Source organism: Furipterus horrens, unplaced genomic scaffold (assembly GCF_987537825.1).
Source record: "Furipterus horrens unplaced genomic scaffold, mFurHor1.1.pri manual_scaffold_6, whole genome shotgun sequence".
Lineage (NCBI taxonomy): Eukaryota > Metazoa > Chordata > Mammalia > Chiroptera > Furipteridae > Furipterus > Furipterus horrens.
Window position 1 is genome coordinate 6,305,172 of NW_028327176.1, and position 17,686 is coordinate 6,322,857.

The 17,686-nt window shown below is 44.4% G+C and overlaps 1 long non-coding RNA gene across 1 annotated transcript in view; it reads right to left on the bottom strand.

The window, feature by feature from the left end:
* The window catches only part of LOC150005629 (uncharacterized), a 42,903-nt gene extending 25,758 nt beyond the window's left edge, over nucleotides 1-17,145 (bottom strand). The window contains exon 1 of the long non-coding RNA XR_016511687.1: nucleotides 17,001-17,145. This is a non-coding gene — a long non-coding RNA (uncharacterized LOC150005629). The remainder of the gene's footprint in view (nucleotides 1-17,000) is intronic.
* Nucleotides 17,146-17,686: the final 541 nt, after the last annotated feature.

A 17,686-nucleotide genomic window follows, 5' to 3' on the forward strand; every position in this document is an offset into this window, starting at 1 on the left:
GCTGCGTGCCAAGGAAACCTTATCTGCAGAAGGAGACAGCAGCAGAGCTGGCCAGCAGCAGTGATTTCGCCTCTGGGGTAGGTGAGAAGTAGGAATGCAGGTTGAAAGATAATAAGAAGTCTGTGGTGTCATAGAAAGCTGGAGAAGGTGCTTTAAGATGGAGAGGTCAGTTCATCAGGTCAAACTGAGCAAAACGAAGCCTAGTGTGAAAGCTTTCCAGCTGCACAGTTCTGTGTCGCTTGCCGAAGGCACTAGTACTTTCCAGTGTCCTGGGCTACAGCTCGTTCTGCCTAGCGTCCTCCACCAACAATGACCTCCGTTCCTTTAATTTCCCCTCACCTCTTGGGTCTTCAATAGTACCTGACTCCAGTGGCCTTCTGTGGTAGCCAGAATAACAGCCCTCACCAAAGATTTCCACGTCCTAATCTATGGGACCTGTGACTCGTCGTCGTCGGCAGCCGTCCGTCTCGAGAGACGATGGTGCAGCTTCTTAAGAGTCTATCTGCACCGCCGAGAATGGCTACATTACCTGTTACCTTACCGATACAACTGCATCACAGGTCCTGTGAAGGGAGATCATCCTGGATTACCTGGATTGGCCCTATGTAACCACAGGGTCCTTTTACAGCTTGAATTGTGTCCCTCAGAATGTGTATGTTGAAATGCTAACCCAAAGTACCTCGGCATAGGACCTTATTTGGAAATGCGGTGATTATAGATATAACTAGTTCAGATGAGGTCATTCTGGATTACGGTGGCCTCCTAATCCAGTATGACAGGTGCCCTCATAAAAAGGGGGAATTTGGGCATGAGCAAAAATATGCATGGTAGGATGAAGGCAAAGGTCAGAGTGGTGCCAATGCACCCCTGAAAGCCTGAGACAGACCCTCCCCCACAACCTCAGCAGAAGCCAACCCTGCTGCTACCTTGCCCTCTGACTTCCAGCCCCTAGAACTGTAAACCAATAAATTGCTACTGTTGAAGGCGCCCGGTTTGCGACCGTGTCCTTTGTTAGTGCGGCCTTAGCAAATTAATGCAGATTCTTAAAAGGAAAGAGGGAGGCAGGAGAGGAGGTGACCATGAGAGAGAGGGCCTCCGTTCCAACTCTGAAGATGAAGAAAGGGACCAGGAGCTAAGGAAGGCGGGTGTCTTCAGAACCTGCGATTCTCCCCGAGAGCCTCCAAAAAGAATGTCCCACTGCCCCAACCCTCATTTTAGCTCAGGGAGACCCATGTTGGACTTCTGACCCACAGGCCTTCATGTTAATAAACTGATATGGTTTTAAGCCACTGAGAGAGTGGCAATTTATTCTCGCAGCCATAGGAAGCGAGGACACCTCTGGAGTCTCCAGTCCTTTACATCCAACGGCCAGCACAATGTTAATTCCTGCTGCTCCAGCTGAACTAGGAATATCTCAAAGACAAGCGCCATGTTTTATTCATATTCTGACCTCTGACACACAGTAGATGATCAGTCAATAAATGTAGGTTAATGTACGTTGAATGAGTACGTATGTCTCCACGCTCTTCGCTGTCTTTTCTGTCTGACTGGAAGCACACTCAAGGTTTAACTTTCTCGCCTGGAAGCTAATTTTCTTTACGTTCTTTAATTAATCAATTTTATTACATTTTATCAGACTACTGTAAACTGTCCTAGGCTCTTCTGAAATTCACAAACCAAAACAGAAGAAGACTTTGGAGACCTGGCAAGAAACAGCACCCATCAGGAAAGTGTCTTTAGCAGAAGGTTGTAATGTGAAGTCACTTGAGCTAATTTGCTACAAATCCATCCTGGATAAATTGCAGTGGACAGATCTGACTGAGCAAGCAATTTCACAGGAGAAGATGAGCTAAGCTCATCTTAACTATCTGCTCATCTATTTAGCCTTATAGAGGGAATGATAATAAATATCGTGATGGTTTATTGAGAACATCTTTTCAACAAGTATAGATATATTTATGAAGTCGATGATTTTCTTTCTTATGTTGGAACTGTAAGTTTGGTTATACACGTCCTTGTGCTATTCCAAAGAATGAGTGAGGTTCTACTAAACACTGAGTTAATTATGGATTCTCCAGGATGCCCTCGAACACAAACTCAGCAGCAGCCTTGTCGGTGAGTTAGAATGTGTAGGGTCTATTTCTGTAATGAAAGGACCCCTCATTTCAGACATTGGAGAGTGGGCTGATAGATATAATTATTTCAACTCCAACTGGATTAACCCTCAATTGTCACAAGTGCTAAACACCTTTGTGTGGCTATAACTCAAAGGTCTTTTATCACCTGGGCTGGGTTGTGCCTGTATGCTTTATCTCATTGAATCCTCCCAAGTATATGAGGCAGGTATTATCACTAATGTGCACATGAGGAAACCCAGGCTGAGCAGGTTGAAAAGACTCATCCAAATTCATGCAGAAAAGTAAACAGCAGTCTGACCCCTTGTAGGATGAGAGAGTCACTCAATTCTAATTCAGGGGGGAACACAGATTCCAACAGAAATAGCGAACTCATTCTCCTCCTCTGACATGACCGCACACTATAAAATCATAGGCTCTCGCTTTTCAGGTTTGGAGGAGACCTTTGATAGATTCTCCCACATCTTGGCATGGGAGCCACCTTTCCAAGGAGAACCACAGAGCTTGCCATAGGTTATCGAAGGGGGGAACTGAAGCCAGGATCCAGGTTTTCTGTAACCTTACCTGGTGGCATGCACAGGTTTTCATCTGTGGGGTCTGCAAAGAGTGACAACTGGATCAAGGTGTGCTCAGACCTGACTGGGGTGGATTCAGGAAGAATTCATGGAAACAGCAGGCTTGGCAGCAACCAACCAATGAACCAACCAAATGGAAGGGAAGCCACAGAAGTAGAAGGTGACATGTGTTTATTACCTTATACGTGGTGCAGGGCCAGCCACGTCTCAGCACAGTGTCGTAAGAGGTGAATGGCAGGCATTGAAATGGGTAAAATAGAAGGAATCTAGTGCCACCTTCTAATTTAAGACCGACCTAAAGCCATCTGGTATGCCCATGTCCTTAGCGCTCACTCCATTAAATCCTGGCACCATGGCAACCCAGCATTTTCTTCCCAGGGGGCAAGGAGGGGCATGGTATAAACACCTCAGACAAACTTACTCATGAAAAGGTGAAACCTGCTTAAAATAGGCTCCATTTTGGCCTATTCAGATTTTAAAATATCTTAATGGGGCTGGGGACAGAAAGGAGTGAGTAACCCAAGTGAATTCACCACTAATGGTGATATGTCACTCATCAGTGAGAGCAGTGGTTTCCTGGGGCCTCTCAGATGACAGAGAAAAGGGTACCATATACCTCATCGATGAGTAATATGGCAGAACCACTGGGATGCGTAAATCTCTGCATGAATCTCTGCATAAGTCCTGCTCAGAGATTCATGAAGAAACTAAAGCCACGGAACCCAGACTCCAGGCTCCACTCCACTGCTCACTTGTTGGTGACTGTGGACGGAGCATGGCCCTTCTCCGGCCTTTGGTTTTCTGTCTCACTTACTGGGAAGACTGTGCACAGCCTCTAGAGCTCCTTGAGGTCCTGTCCCTGTGACGCTAACACTCCTCCTTCACTCTTCCCTTATTTGGGAGATTTCATTTATTTGTAAAACTAAAATAATAACAGTATGACACGGATGGCCTCCTTGTGTGAATTAACCAAGATAATCACAACAGAAGGGGCTTAGAGGAGTTTCTGGCACGTAGCAAGCACCCCCTGGATGCTGAATCTGCATCATTTTAAATTATGATAAATGATATATCTGCACATTCTCAACTCCCCTGATTTCTCTATGGAGCATGACCCACAGGATTATCATTTTCAAAGTGCACACTTAAATCAACTTGTAGTTGTATTGGGAAAAATAATTTCCTTAAAATAAATTGATCATATACAACATCCCCTCCAATTATGTTAAATATCTTTACACTGTTCTCCATTGCCCTTGAGATAAAGGCCACACTCCTGGGCTGTCTTGGGGTCTGCTGCTTCCCTTAATGCATGCTACCCAAACACAGTGGTGGACACACAGCCCTTGAAACATGCCTGTACTTTTACATACGCATGTATTTGCAAAAGCAGCTCCCTCTGCAAAGAATGCCTACCACAGTCTCATTCATCCTTCGAGGCCCAAACCAAAGGTCACTTTCTTCCTGAGCAACTGTTATCTGCCCTTGACAGAGAGAAGTCCTCCTCCTCCTCCAAACTCTGTTTGCTTCTCCAACAGCGCAAGCATCTCGGGTCTCACACGACTTGTGTCAATGAGTTGGGCAGGTGTTCTCTTCCTGGAGGATTCTCAAGGGCAGAGATTCTGACTTACTCATGCCCTGTGATCACCTGCAAGGCCAGGAGGAGACAGGACAAGAGATGCCCCGGGAGGCAGGGAGTGAGCAGGGAAGTCCCTGAAGAAGCAGTGGAGCAGAGGGGGCATTCATGAGAAAAAAAAAAAAAAATCCTTCATCCACTGACCAAGCTGAAGAAAGAAGGTAAAAGTTGGAGCCAGGTAAGATGCTGGAAGAGAGGAGATCATGTTTCAGCCTCAGGGAAGCTCAAAGGCTTAACCGTTGAGAGGCAGATGGACAGTCTTGGGAAGACTGACCTGGAGCAAGTTATGTGGTTGGTAGGGCCAGGTGGCTTAGAATGGAAACACATAGGAAATGGGCTTTTGCTAACAACCCGTTGATGTTCCTGAGTTACGGAGCTCAGATAGTGCAGGAACTTAGGCTAAATCTCCCCAGATCCCAGCAGGTGAAATTTTCAATATGTGCTTTAGTGCATTCAGTCCACAGATACTCCCAGTTCCTTCCCCGATCCTTCCTTCCACATCCCCCGGTGATCCTGACAGACGCGGGCACTAAATGTCCATCTGTCCTCCGCTTCTGAGGCTTGTCCATTTCAGTCACCTCAAATGAGCCCAGCGCACCTCCACCCCAGTGCCCTTCTGGTTCTTGCTCCACAACCTGCAACGCTCCTAGCAGGTACCTCGTGGCTAGCACCTCCAATTCCTTCGTGGTTTTCCTCAAACACCCCTTTGTCAACAAGATCTTCCCAAATAGTAAAACCAGAAAGCAAGTCTTCCCTGTCCCTACCCCCCCCCCTCCCTTCCTTTAACCTGCTGTATTTTTCAACCTAATGATTTTATCATATCACTTTCTACATATGTACTTCTTAAGTAACTTATCTCCGTCTCTTGCTCTAAGGGCAAGGGCTTGTCCACTTAGTTATTTAATGCGTCCAAATGCCTATAGCACTGCTTAGGTCACAACATTCAATCAACAGAAGCTGGATAAAGAAACCAGCATTCTGTACTATACACTTCCAGCTACAAAAAGTCATTGTACAGAAAACTGATGCGCCTGGCTCTACCGACGTGCGTTTCCCTAAGAGCAGCTTGAAGCAAGATGAAATTCACTGCCTGTCTGAACACAGTGCATGCTCAAATGCTGACATTTCAACCCTTCAGCCCCTTCCAACGCCCTGATTCTAACTGAATCGTAGATTTTGCCTCCCCTTCTGTATTAATTAGTCCCAGCATACACTGCTGCTGCGCCACCCACGTGGTTACAAAATGTGGGACTAAGCTCTCAGTATCTTTCTTCATCCAAAGGAATTGAAAGGGAAGAGCAGAAAGCACCAGTTGGAAACCTCTCGTGGCGTTCCTGCAAGCCTTCCAGCTCCTTTCGAGTGGAAGCGGATAAAGAATGACTACCTTTATGTGGTAGCAATTCATCATACTTAGAGTCTCTCTTCTGAACATCAATCTTATAAATTTACCCAGAGACATAATAGTGTAAATATATTATTCATAAACTAGAGTGAATCCCCACTCACCACCATAACGATTTCGACAATAAATCATAACATGTAAATGTATTTTTCTTCTTTATATTTTTTCCCTCATTTGGAGACTCAACAAAATACATCTATTAGCAGAACAAAGAGCAGCAGAAAGAATTTCTGAGCAGGAGCAGAAATTTATAAAAGAGGAACTTGGATTAAATGCACGAGCATGAGGGAACCCAGCTGAGCTGAAATGTTTGTTTCTTTTCTGAGTTGCTAAACCGTTACAGAATCTTTCTTATGGCAGCTTTTAATTCTGTACAAAAAGCTGCACTTATTCTATATCACTGAGCATTCTGGGTAAATGTTAAGTGCCTAATAATTCTCACACGGTTAGAAGATAAATCCACTGATTATAAAAGCAGCCAGAGAAGAGGTATCTTAAAGTAGGTATTGTTACAGAAACAGGGGAGTACAAAAACAAACCCCAGAGTTTGCAGCTGGGAGATAGGCAGCAGGAAGCAGCTTTCAGGATGCCCTTGCATGCCTGGAGCTAGTGGCTGGATACATTGTTGCAAAGATCCGCTTTACTTCCAAGGCTCAGGTCTGGGAGGGGTCTTGGACCGTGGGCTGGTAGGAAGAAGCAGACAGAGCCTAGGTAGGGTTCTGTGAATGGTCAGAACGGTTTGCAACATCCACTGCGTGAGAGGACGCAGGGGGAGAGAGGAGGTAGGGAGGAAGAGAGAAGCAGCTGCGGACATTTTGGGCTGGCTCTGGCTCTAGGAGGCTCTCTCTCTCAGGCTCTCTCTGGTCCTCACGCCCTCACTCTCTGGCTCCTGTGGGCTCCCTCCATCTGGCTTGGAGCAGGGGTCTCCAGGCGGCTTTAAGAAGAGGCTCTTGCCAGGCTGCTTGGAGAAGGAGAGGAGATCCATGCGGTTTGCAGGAAGAAGGCAGTTTGCAAGGAGGCTGAGAATCCAGGCGGCCCTGCATTGAGAGCCGGAGGGCACCACAGCACAGAAAGGACCTCCCCAATCAGAACTGAGTGATTGGCAGCTGCTGGTAAAGCTGAACTGTGCCTAAGAAGTAGGGAAATGGTGTTTCTGACTTTCCTAAGACTGGCCAGGTCTGGGAGGGAGAGGCAGGGCTTTGTGTAAATAAACAATTCTTTTTCTTTTTATCAAACTCTGGTATTCAGAGTTATAATTCTGGCGGCGGGCAATCGGACCCCTAACTAAACAGCCCGTGGGTTCTGTTTCAATCGGAGCAGCCCAGGGGTTCTGTTACAGTGTCATACATGTAGAGTAAGAAGAAAACACAACCCTGCATGAGAAGGTATAATACAAATATGATAGATTATTAATGCGTTTTGGTGCAAGACTGTAAGAAATTAATGGAGAAACTCTAACTTCGTTAGTAACATATTTTGAGAAAGGTTGGAGAGAAACATACCAAACCAAGAATTGAAAGGGCTAATTAGGATGAACTGGCTTATGAGCCTAAGAGACAAGGAGAAAAAAGTGTGGATGAACCTGAGACAGAGACAGCTAATGTGCGTGTTTGATTAATTTTTTAAAATTCATCCTGGAATATAGCAGCCATCCCAGAATTCAGAGCAATAACTTTTTCAATACCTCGAGTTCACGTGCAAGTCAGAATATGAGATGTAAGTAATTTGACACTCTGTGGGATGTCCCTGTTATGCAGCTCAGAAGTCACCTGTATTTAAAGACTTAATTTAGTAACATCTAGTCTTGGGAACTATTCTTTGTCATTGAGTGGAATGAAATTTTAAGAATCGGTTGGATTCACGAGGCAATCTCTCCCGTTGTATCTGATGCTTCCCTGAAGAATGAAATCAGTACAAATAGGGGAGCCGCTCCACTTTGTCGTCCAGTTCCTGTCAACCCCACTAAACAATTCCTTCAGAAAACACTATCAATCTATGGAAACACAGAAATTATTAAAGAAACCATTAACACAGTTGTCAAGGCATGAAAGAAAAGACTTGAGAATTGAATTGTTGAATCCACTACTAACTATTCTCATGAAGTTGGATAAACGATTTATTCTCTCTGAAAGTGGGTCTCTTCGACTGTAAAATGGCCTGTGCAAACAGCTAAAATGTTCAAGTCCATGGCAATGGATTGTGTTTGGGGGCGTGATGTTATAGGAAGAGTGTTTTGAACCTTGAAGATCATAGACATCGTTAGTACATGTACATCATACTAATAATGGTCAGTGTTGTTACAAACAAGCAGCAGGTAGATGGGGTCACTTCAACTTTCTGGGCCTGAGATGCACCCTGAGCAGAGGTGGAGACAACCCATGCCTGGCCGATTCTTGGGTAGATGGAAAGGTCAAGTCCTCTCTTATTTCTGAAAGTACTTTGTAACTATAATGAGTTCACAGTGTGGTTAATATTCCAATACCTTCTCAAAGGCACTTTTGAAGAAGCTAAATTTTCCAGACCTGTTAGAGCCAGAGTGTCAGATCCCAGCCTTGGCTGTGTCTCCGTTCATTGCATATTTACTTGTCACTGCTCTGTATAATTAATTAAAAGCAAAACAGCAGGAGGTAGACCACAAGTCAGTGTTGCCGTTAGACACACAGAACGTTGCAATTTGGAGAGGGAAGCAGATGGGAATTAGCGGACGAGGTGCCCCTGCATTTGCACAAGCTCAGAAATAAAAGCTGAGGCCAGAACTCAAGCCCAGTTCTGTCTCCCGAGAACCCGTACTTTGGACAGCACGAAGGGCCACCATAGCCTGCCAGCCACCTCCTTCTGCAGGTCAGGAAGTTGAAGATCAGAGAGCCAGACCAGCTTGCCCAAGTCACACAGCTGTGAAGACAGACACTAGAACCCTAGCATCCTGACCTCATCTCCTACCCGCAGCCACTGTGCCTTCTGGTCACACCATGAGCAGGGTCTGACCATGGCTGAAGCACCATTTCTGGCTGAGAGGTAAGGAGATCCAACACAATCCTCACTCCCTGCCTTCTCGTGACTCCCAGTCTAATAGCCTCCGTGCAAAAATACTCCTCCCGTGTGCAACTCAGGATGGTCCCTTTCAACATCACCTCTTTCTCCATCATTTTTATCCATTTTTTGGAGGGGAGGGGCAGTGAAGTTGACAGTGAAAGGCCTCTATAAGACTCTCTAAATCTGAAGTGGAACCTGGTTATCGGTGATTTTTAAACCTCACAACACGTGATTCTTCTACACATTCCCAGGGACAATAATCACCAATGTGATTCTTTTTTATATATACTCATACTAGTCCATACTTATTTCTTTTTTTAAGGACCTTTAAATTTTATTTTTCAGTTAACGTTTACATTAATATTATTTCTTGTTGGTTTCAAGTATATAGCACAGTGGTGAGATAATCCTATACTTTACAAAGTGTTCCCCCCAATATTTCCAGTAACCAACTGACACCATACATAGTTATTACAATATTATTGACTGCACCCCCTGCTGTACTCTACACCCCTGTGACTGATTTGTAACTACCAACTTGGAGTCTTTAATCCCTTCTCCTTGTTCACCCCGCCCCCAAAAGTTCCTTGCCCTCTGACAACTACCAGTTTGTCCTCTGTATCTATGAGTTGGTTTCAGTTGTTTGTTTATTCTGTTCTTTAGATCCCACATGTAAGTGAGATCATACAGTATTTGTCTTCCTCTGACTGCCTCATTTCACTCAGCGTAATACCCTCTAGTTCCATCTATACTGTTGCAAATGGTGATTTCATTCTTTTCTGTGGCCGAGTAGTATTTCATCGTACATGTGTACCACCATCTTCTGTACTTACTTCTTACGAATTGGTCTCGTGTCCTTAGTAAAATTCTGGACTAGGGCTAGATATTGTCGCTTTTAGCAGATCTGGAAAACAGTTACATGATGCTGTCAAGCCACTGGCCAAGAATCACACTGTGAGTCCGTATCACAAAAGGAGCTAGGACACCTGACTGGACCTCAGCACGCCCTCCCACAGTGGCCCTCCACATTTCTTCCCACTCTGTCCTTACACAAGCCCAGGTCTTCAGTTCCTCAGAGAACAATGCTCAAGATGTTAAAAAATATTTGATATTGTATAGCCATGATATGCATTTACCTCACCATTTCAGGCTCAGCTCTTATTTTCCCCAGTATGCAAAAAGAGAACCCAGCTGTCATAGACAGACCTGCCCCATGTCATTTAATTCATTTACAATGAAAAGTACAACCATCCAAAAGAGCATCTGTTCAAGTTTTTTGATAATTACGTTTTACCCCTGTAGAAAAATTACGTGGTGACTAACTTTAGCCAGAATCTTTTTCTTTTTTTTAATGAAGCGTCAGAAAGAGAGGAAGTAGTAATAACTGTATAATCTAAGGTTTCAATAGCATTATTCTATGACAGCCTGCTACATCTATGTCTACATCAGAGATAGGCCGGACCAGGGGACTCCTTCCCCTACACCCTGGATAAGGCTGGAATGAGCAGAGCCAGTGGACAGAACTGCTTGAGGGAAAGCATGGTCTCACATTGCATCTCCTGTTTGCTATACAGGAATACTCAGTAAGAGCTTGTTGATTGTTATGACAAAAAACTACGTCTTAAGCATTGGACCTCCATGGTTAGGGTCCTGCCACGCCGCTTCCCTCCTAGGCACACACCCTGCTCCCCAGTCTGCCTCTTCCACCTTGCTCAGGCAATCCAGGCTTCTGCGGCAAAGCAGTGCAGACTGGCTGGCTTACACAGAAGGTCTTTTTCACACGTCTGGAGGCCGGACGTGTGAGGTCAGGGTGCTCATATGGTTGGGTTCCAGGGATAGCAGAAAGCCGTCTTCCTGCTGTGTTCACGGTGGGAAGGGGCGTGGTAAGTGCTCTCGTTTCTCTTCTTAGAAGGGCACTCAAGCCCTCGGGAGGACTTCACCTTCCTAACCTAATTACCATCACATTGGGGGTGAGGGTTTCCACTCGGGACTTGGGAGGAGGCATGAACACCAGTCCACAGCATACTTCTCTGCCCCCTCCTTTCTCATCCTTCACGTGACTTCTCAGTTTCCATTAGGAGTATTGCTACCGCCTCAGGTCAACCACTGACTCTGGATTCAGTATCTCCCTTTGACTGGGTCATTTCCTGCACAGCACACGCACAGGAGTTGACCTTCAGCTTTGCCGGAGGACACTGATTTGGAAGAGACTCAATGGGACCAAGAAGTCAGAGAAGAGGAATCACACAGTCTTGCCATGTAGTAGTTACTCCACTAATGTTTGTTAAGTAAAATGATGCTGGGTGACATAATGGAGCTTCATTTTTAAATGAGAAAAGCTGAAATCCTTCAATAAAATAAGTTTGAATTTTTTTTTTTTTTTTTTTTTTAGTAAATAACACATTACCATTTATTTTCTGAGATCTATCTAAACAATGGAAATATGACATGGTGATGTCATTTGCAAGAAAATAAGTTAAAGACACACATATGTACATATCTACACATATATATTGCATTCAAATACAATAAATGAATCATTCGATCATGTCTCATTGAAGTATCTGAACACTTTATATGGTTTCTTAAATACAAAACATGTCAGAAGCTCAATTATTAATTTAAGGTATCTCTTCAATGATTATTTGCTAATGCAGTACAAAAGATTAATTAATATTTTAACACAGAAAAGAAATAACTTCCAATTACCCTGTATCTCATAGCTGAGGACCTCAAAGGTGTCAATAGATTGAATAAATGAGTAAACAGTATATGAAGAATACAGTTTTCCTTTTGTTTGGTTTTGGTTTTGCCTTTCGGCGGCCTGTGAAACGGTGAGACAGAAACACCCGCTGTCTGGGACGGAGTAGGGGCAGACCCCCTGGCGCGGGACGACGAAGCACCCTGCGGAGGCTGACATCCGTGCATATGCTAAGGGTCTCGAGAGAAAACGAACATTTGTTCAGCATCTACTCTCTCTCTTGATCTCACAGCAACCCAGTGAGTAGGCGACGTGGTAGCCCTTTTATAAATAAGAAAAATGGGACTTAGAGTGGAAAGAACTTGCCACTTACTTGAGAGTAGAAAATAGCTAATCTGGGGTTTGAATCAACCCCTCTGTCTATTTCCAAATCTCGTGCTTTTCAATGTTTTGTTGACTCCTGTTGTCTGTTCTCTGTCTAGCCCCCAGGAACTGGGTTGGTCATTGCAGCTAGAATGACTTGTTTTGCAAGAAGAGTCCCAAAGGGGAAAGTCAGAGCTCTTTCTCATACTTCTTATCTGGTTAATCCAGGAATGAGAAACTCAAGTGATGAGTAAGGATACTTACTGGGTACACTCACCCTCTTCTAGGCAACAAGCTGTCAGCATCTGCTCTATGATTACCTGGAGATTATAACTGTATTTAAAAACTTGGTTGTGACCCATTCAAAGAGATCAAAGGCAGCCTTTGTGATTGAATGTTGTTTCAGAAATGTTAAGGGAGTGGCCCCTAATTAAGGAGTGAATTCTAGTCACCCAAGAGAGAACTAACAATAATAATGAGACCTTTGAAGTTTAGACGGCATCCTTCATGCCTAATATCATTTGTTGAGGGTCTCCCATGTTTCTGGAACGATGAGTGGCACTTCACATGCACTATGTCCTCACTGTTCAGAGAACAGCAGGTCTATATCAGCATGACTGTCTTGCCAACAATGATGCTGAGGGTCAGAGAGAGAGAGTAGTGATGTAACTGCTCCCACCCCATTCACTGCCCTCCAACGTGCCAGATGCCAAGAGCTGCCTACTCTTCTCTACCGTTTCCCTAACTCATTTCTAATTCTAGAACCCACTGAAAACATGCCAGTTTTCAAAATCTAAAAACTGAGCTGATGGCTCACAAGTCTGTTTTGTTTCAACATGATTGGAATCAGTCTAAAACTGAGAAACTACCTAGGAATAGTTGGACACATTTCACAGGCAAGATTCCAGTGTGGAAATCAAAGGCAAATGGCTGTCATGAATTCAGGAAGCTAGGCAAAATCTGGGCTGGGGGTGGGACTGCGCTCCACCCTACGAGATCTAAGCCATCTATAGAGGCAGGGAGAGGGAGAGGAAATGAGCTACTCCAAACAGACAAAATGGAAAAAAGAAAAATCATGCAATGCACGGTGGCTATGGGAAGACATTGTATATATTACAGGATTGATTTTAGGGACAAAAGGAACGATTCCCACATTCCTCCCAAAATGTCCTTGCCACCTACGAATGCAGTCACAGGTGCAAGGCATTGCTTTGAAGTGGAAAACACATGTTGTGTTGTCAGAAACAAAACTGAGCATGAACGAGATAGAGCAATATGCTGCCTGAAATCTGTCTCATACCGGATGTGTGGACGTCTGCGAGTCAAGCAGCCCCGTTCCGCCTTGATTTTCTCATCAGTAGCAACATTGCCTTCACTGCCTCCTCCGCGAAGTTGTGGCGACGTTAAGAAGGGATCATACATAATCCCTAATCACCCGAATGAAAGCAACACCAGCGAGACTGTGCATTTTACAAGTAGTTCTCAGAGCCCTGCAAGCAGCTCCGATGTTTAAAGGACTCGAATAACTGATGGCGCTGTCTCACAAACACAACGAAACCAGGTCAAGGAAGCTAAGCAGACACGGAGATGTTTTTTGAGAAAAATGGTTCTGGCCTAAGAACAAAGGATTTAAGCTTTAGCATAAGATAAACAAAAATGACAAGGGAACAGGCCAACTTAGGCAGAGGATACTGTGTGAAAAATGACTGAGAGAAAGCAGAATGATTTAGCCCGTCCCGGGTCTTTGCCACTGGAATTATTAAAGAAAACTAGATGTTCACCAATCAGAAATACTGTCAAGAAACTTTCCACACTGTGTGAGATGTTAAGGCCTATCACATCTAAGTTGTGCTCTTAATTTTAAGAGACCATGAAAGGCCAAAAAGTAAGGTGGAATCAATTTCCAAGTGTATGTATCAGGTACTCAGCTAGAACTTCATGAAAAAACTCAAGTTCACATTAACTATATAGATGGTCTAAAAATGTCCCTCGTGGTACTGAGAAATGATTACTTGGATAGTACACAGTACAACATGGGGAAGAGGCAAGGTGATCATTAACTGGTTGTACCATCTGGGGAAGTGAATTAACCTTATAAGGCCTTGGTCTTCTCATCTCTAAGAAGGGGTTGGACTCTTCAGGATCATCTCTAAGTCACTTTGACTCTGCCATTCTATCTAGACTTCTATTATTCCACAAAGACAAGCTGGCCAGAAAACAGAACTGTTCCTTTGACAGAAAAAAAGTTATCAATATGTTAAAGAGAGGTCACCCTAAATTTGAGGTCACAAAAGGATTTTCAAACCTCCCTTTGGAAATAAAAAGTTGAGCATAGCAGAATAACAAAGGAGCTCAAAAGGAAAAGATAAACATTTATAGTTTTGTTGCCTTATCCAAAAGCAGATCATGCTGACTATCATTACATTTAATGCTACCTGTAAAATGATAAGACCCTAAATTATAGTGTTTAATGTCCCTAACTGCCTACAAATATTACAAGACTCGTTTTTAACCATTGTCTCTTCATATAAGACTCTGAGCTCTCCACCCATACTGACCCCAAAGTTTGGTCTCCCCTTTGTCACCCATTCCCTCCTTTCCAAAATGTCTTTTCAGAAAAGTCTGAGTCCACCATTTGTATTTCAGCCAATCCGCCAATCTGCTCTTACTCTGCCATGGGAGTCAGTCTTGCTTTTTCACTCAGACCCAAAAATAGTTTTCTCTTTTCTCATGGCCTTTGAGAAAATGGACAGTGACAGTCCCAAGATCATGTTGTCTAGATCAGGTGACAACAACTCCAGGAAATGTCTTTGCTTCCTTCCCTCTCCCCAGTCCTAGGCCCACTCTGATCTTCAGCATCATGAAGTCAAGTGCATTCTCCTGGCATGAGCTTACTTTCAGACAGGTAATCCAGTGCAAGGTTAGGACAGGACTCCAAGAGAACAGCTCATCAGTGTGTCCGCGAATATATACATCAACAAGTAAAGGACGGTCCCTGCATCTCTCAGTGTTGACAAAAGAGTACCAAGGAAAGGGCGGATTAAAAGAAAAGAAAGTAAACTTTTATTGAATTCCTACTATGTGTCAGGCACTGTGTTAAGTAGTTTAAAGTCATTATTCCATATTCTGTCCACTCTAAAGTCATGATCCCACTGAATCCCATAATAACCCAGCAACCACTATTTGAGAGCATGGTTTTAGGTACTTTAAACTCTATCCATTCACTCATCACAATGCCCACTTCAAAAATGTAAAAGCATGTTAGCCATTTAACTAATACCATACAGCTGAGGACCGGCTAAAGCAAGAAAATTTGTTGTTTTTAATCCTCCCCCGAAGATATGTTTGATTTTAGAGAAAGTGAAGAAAGGGAGGGGGTCAAGAGGGAGAGAGAGAGAGAGAGAGACCCCAGTGTGAGACAGAATCAGTTGCCTCCTGTGAGTGCTCCAGCCAGGTATCAAATGCACAACCTAGGTATGTGCCCTGACTGGGAATTGAACCCACAACCTTTTCATATAGGAAACAACGCTCCAACCAACTGAGCCACCTGGCCAGGGCTAAACTTGGATCTTTCAGCCTCATGTCCAATGTTCTTTTCTCTCCATCCTAGTTGTCTCTATATTAGAGCGTTAAAGGCAAAATTGATGTTGCATGGTTGCCCAGGGAAGGATGTGATCAACCTCCCACCAAAATTGGTTCTGATATTGAGACTGATGATGCTGCACATATTCCAAGATGGTATGAAAAGATTTATTACTTACACAATGGAAATTTCTAGGGAAGAGCAAGACAGGCCCCCAGGCTGCTGGGAATAGTAGCTCCAGGGAAGCAGAGACAGATGGCTTCCGATTGTATTGTGGTTCGGGACTAGAGGCGGGGTGAAGGTCCTCCGTGCACACAGCTCAGGACTGGCATGGTTCAAACTTCTCGCAGCGTAGATGGAGGGTACACCAGACTTTCTTATCAACATGCCCAGATACGGAGCAAGAGGGAGGAGGGATTTGTGGAGCCTGAGAGCTGGTAGGGGTCAGACATCAAAAACTGAGTAGACTCTACTTTGCTGTGGTAAATAAATTCATTGGGTAGGAAAGGCACTCGGAGTCAAGATTTGGAAAGATCACCAAGGCGTCGGTATTTGCCCTAGAATACTCTTTCACGTAGGCCAAAGGCAGAGGGACAGGGCAGGAAGGCTGTGTGTCGTGCCGACACGCCACTGAGCAGCGCCTGTTTCATGCTCTGTATCTACTGACTCAGCTCAGAAGAGAGCACCACACTCAACAGCAGGCGTCAACCAACTCCAGTCCATCAAGAGGCACATTACATGGTCGCGTGTATAAAAAGGTCTTAAAGCTCCTCTACTATGTGGCTGCGTAAAACCCCTGCCCGCCCAGGGGACATGGAAACATCTCAAGAACTAGCTTTAAACCAAAAATAAAAAATAAAAAGGAAAAGAACTATTTCATGTGACCCTAATAGATGCCAAGTGAAGTGCATTATTGTCCATCCACCTTCACAACCGGCACGTGTGGCGGTTGTTCAAATGACATTGACGGCATGGTGATGCTCAGGTGGGCTGCTGCAGTACACAACTCTAGCGGGTACTGTCTTCGCTGCGCTCTATGCACCGGCCTCCGCTGAGTTTGTGCAGAGAGCTGCCGGGAAAGCTATGCCCAGACTCCCTGCTCAGAAAGATGAAGGAGCTTGTTCTAGATCAACATATATCTAGCTGGCTAGCCTGCAAGTTGAACCCAAATCTTTCTGACTCCACAGTCTACATATCAGTTCTACTATAAGATATCAGAAATTGATCTTGAAAACAGTTTTCTTGCAAGAGTAGAACAGAGACTTCCCTTACAGGGAAAGAGGACTCTGGATGCAAAAAGAGTAGGGCGGCTGTAGCTCATTGGCAAGAACAGACTGGATCATGACTGTGCTTAAAAACAAACTCTTCCCTGGGGCAAGTCACTGCTCTTCTCAATCTTATCTGTGAAATGGGAATTGCCGTCCTGCTCCTGCTTCCCCAGCAGATTGCAGAGATTAAAAGCGGTAACAGAAGCGGAAGAACTCTGTAAGCAGAGAAGCACAGACATCTGCCATCAGCCCTCCAGCCCACAGGATCCCGACATCATCGAGAGAGATCACTGAGCGTGCTCACCGAGAGAGAACGCCGGAACCTCAGCGCTGTCTGGTTGCAGGTTTGATCATGTACACACACGCCATGCATCCTTCCCTTCATTTATGCCTCTTCTTATCTCCTCGTTTTGTCTAGCCCCCTTCTCATCTACTGAACACTTTGATCACTCTTTTGTCTTCCTGTTAAACAAATCTGTGAAAAGCATTTATTTGTGAACTGGTTTTGCAACCCAAGTGACTCATGCGTAACATTCAAGCATGTCAAACCAAGCCCAGGAGAGAGCATTCACAAGACTGTTCTTTGAAACCAGGCTGTTTTTCTTGAATAAATATTCACTTTGGATTTTATTCTCTCGTTCAAGAAGTGAGGAGGGGGCATCAAAGCATTAAAAGATAATTTCATTGGTTACATATGCATAATAATTGCATAATGAGTCCAGAGGATGACTGTTGCTCGAGTTATACGTTCCAAGTAAGTTTCAAGGTTTTGATTATTACTGAGGTTTTAGTCGGCTCTTTGCAACTGATAGAAATTCACGTTACTTCCACCATGAAACTATCTACCACATATTAATGAGAAGCTTTCCTTTCAAACTGTGCCTCCTCTACTTTCTGATCCTGGGCCCTGGGCAGATGGCATGTGGGCCCACTCTCGGCGGGACCAGGCAGGGGAATTGCGTGAGAGGGTAAGTGAGAAAACCAAAGCTT